The sequence below is a fragment of the Schistocerca americana genome, unplaced genomic scaffold (genome assembly GCF_021461395.2).
Source record: "Schistocerca americana isolate TAMUIC-IGC-003095 unplaced genomic scaffold, iqSchAmer2.1 HiC_scaffold_376, whole genome shotgun sequence".
Classification (NCBI taxonomy): Eukaryota; Metazoa; Arthropoda; class Insecta; order Orthoptera; family Acrididae; genus Schistocerca; species Schistocerca americana.
In genome coordinates, this window is record NW_025726100.1 from 1 (window position 1) to 3219 (window position 3219).

Here is a 3219-nt window from a genome sequence, read left to right on the forward strand (position 1 = left end):
TACTGCGAGCCGTACAGGTAGCGTGTTGCGCGACACGACACGCACATCGAAAGACATGCAGTCTAGTCGGTAATGATCCTTCCGCAGGTTCACCTACGGAAACCTTGTTACGACTTTTACTTCCTCTAAATGATCAAGTTTGGTCATCTTTCCGGTAGCATCGGCAACGACAGAGTCAATGCCGCGTACCAGTCCGAAGACCTCACTAAATCATTCAATCGGTAGTAGCGACGGGCGGTGTGTACAAAGGGCAGGGACGTAATCAACGCGAGCTTATGACTCGCGCTTACTGGGAATTCCTCGTTCATGGGGAACAATTGCAAGCCCCAATCCCTAGCACGAAGGAGGTTCAGCGGGTTACCCCGACCTTTCGGCCTAGGAAGACACGCTGATTCCTTCAGTGTAGCGCGCGTGCGGCCCAGAACATCTAAGGGCATCACAGACCTGTTATTGCTCAATCTCGTGCGGCTAGAAGCCGCCTGTCCCTCTAAGAAGAAAAGTAATCGCTGACAGCACGAAGGATGTCACGCGACTAGTTAGCAGGCTAGAGTCTCGTTCGTTATCGGAATTAACCAGACAAATCGCTCCACCAACTAAGAACGGCCATGCACCACCACCCACCGAATCAAGAAAGAGCTATCAATCTGTCAATCCTTCCGGTGTCCGGGCCTGGTGAGGTTTCCCGTGTTGAGTCAAATTAAGCCGCAGGCTCCACTCCTGGTGGTGCCCTTCCGTCAATTCCTTTAAGTTTCAGCTTTGCAACCATACTTCCCCCGGAACCCAAAAGCTTTGGTTTCCCGGAGGCTGCCCGCCGAGTCATCGGAGGAACTGCGGCGGATCGCTGGCTGGCATCGTTTATGGTTAGAACTAGGGCGGTATCTGATCGCCTTCGAACCTCTAACTTTCGTTCTTGATTAATGAAAACATACTTGGCAAATGCTTTCGCTTCTGTTCGTCTTGCGACGATCCAAGAATTTCACCTCTAACGTCGCAATACGAATGCCCCCGCCTGTCCCTATTAATCATTACCTCGGGTTCCGAAAACCAACAAAATAGAACCGAGGTCCTATTCCATTATTCCATGCACACAGTATTCAGGCGGGCTTGCCTGCTTTAAGCACTCTAATTTGTTCAAAGTAAACGTGCCGGCCCACCGAGACACTCACTCAAGAGCACCCTGGTAGGATTGCAACGGGGTCCGCCTCGGGACGCACGAGCACGCACGAGGCGCGTCGCACGCCTTCAGCTCGCCCCACCGGCAGGACGTCCCACGATACATGCCAGTTAAACACCGACGGGCGGTGAACCAACAGCGTGGGACACAAATCCAACTACGAGCTTTTTAACCGCAACAACTTTAATATACGCTATTGGAGCTGGAATTACCGCGGCTGCTGGCACCAGACTTGCCCTCCAATAGATACTCGTTAAAGGATTTAAAGTGTACTCATTCCGATTACGGGGCCTCGGATGAGTCCCGTATCGTTATTTTTCGTCACTACCTCCCCGTGCCGGGAGTGGGTAATTTGCGCGCCTGCTGCCTTCCTTGGATGTGGTAGCCGTTTCTCAGGCTCCCTCTCCGGAATCGAACCCTGATTCCCCGTTACCCGTTACAACCATGGTAGGCGCAGAACCTACCATCGACAGTTGATAAGGCAGACATTTGAAAGATGCGTCGCCGGTACGAGGACCGTGCGATCAGCCCAAAGTTATTCAGAGTCACCAAGGCAAACGGACCGGACGAGCCGACCGATTGGTTTTGATCTAATAAAAGCGTCCCTTCCATCTCTGGTCGGGACTCTGTTTGCATGTATTAGCTCTAGAATTACCACAGTTATCCAAGTAACGTGGGTACGATCTAAGGAACCATAACTGATTTAATGAGCCATTCGCGGTTTCACCTTAATGCGGCTTGTACTGAGACATGCATGGCTTAATCTTTGAGACAAGCATATGACTACTGGCAGGATCAACCAGGGAGCTGCGTCAACTAGAGCTGAGCAGCCGGCCGCCCGGGAGTGTGTCCCGGGGGCCCGCGCGAACACGCAAGCGTCCGCTCAATTATTCTGCAAACAGGAGGAGGCTGAGCTCCCCTGCACAATACACCTCGAAACCCTCTCAGGTCCCGGCGGCGCGCAGCGCCGTCCTAAGTACTTGGTCGGGTTCGAGAGAGGCGCAATCGCCCGGAGTTTGGCGAGTAGACGCTTTAGGTGCGACCACCCGTGCTCCCAACTGAGCTTGCCGCTGCCGACAGAGGCCCGGGAGCGTGCTGTCGTGGCATTGCCGGCGGGAGACAACACGCGCCACCTACGGTGGCCGGCAGCTCCAACGCCAGCGCCACAGAAGGACAAAAGCCCCACTTGGGTGCCGAAGCGAACTCTCCCAGCACAGCGCACGCGCCAACACGTCCGCACAGCTGCGATACAATCCACCTGCGAGAACCGCAGAGGCGACCGAGCAGCAGACGGCGTCGCGGCGCCGAGCGCCGGGCGGCGGCGCATCCTCAGCGCACACAGTCCTCAATCGGACCAGCACACTGCAGATGTCCACCGCGCTTCGCACCGGGCCCGCGAGGACCTACTTTGGCCGCACGGCGCCGCGTGCAGGGTGCGCCGGCGCGCAGCTGCGCCGCCTGCCGCCTCCGTCGGCCGGCGCGCCTGCCACTGGCCGCCCCCACCAGCCGGCTGTAGCGCGTGCGCCCACGCACCGCGCGGCCAGCACGCCGGGAGGCCCCCCCTCACCGGCCGGGGACGGTCCCACCCAGCCACCGCCGCGTATCGCTTCACACCCACATGCCATTCACGTTCGTGGGCATGGTGGGTATCGCTGAAACAACCGGTTGGTAGCTCAACCGATCGTCGCCATCACTGATTCACCTCTAGCGAGAACAACCGCACCACAACGGTTTACCAGTTCTTCATTTGCGTAACGTCACCAGCAAACGTAGACGTCCATCGCCATTTGCAAATTCAACGATTGTTGCATGCCTGTGTCAGGTGTCACGACACACTATGTCTGCCCACATACACGCAACAACATGTGCACGCTTCGCGAACACGTGGAAGGTGGCCCCCGTACGTATGCGATGTCCATTGCGCGAACGACTGTCAACCGGCCTCTGTCGCATGTCGCAGATGTGGAACGCAGTGCACCATGCTATCACGGTGTGTGAGAAGAGACGACTACGTCTGACAACACGCGCCACTACATCAACAGACG

General features: G+C 56.6%; 1 non-coding gene across 1 annotated transcript; it reads right to left on the reverse strand.

The window, feature by feature from the left end:
- Positions 1-70: 70 nt before the first annotated feature.
- On the reverse strand, positions 71-1980 carry LOC124581842. Its single transcript, XR_006973513.1, has one exon. It is a non-coding gene; the product is annotated as a small subunit ribosomal RNA (ribosomal RNA).
- Between the last annotated feature and the right edge of the window lie 1239 nt (positions 1981-3219).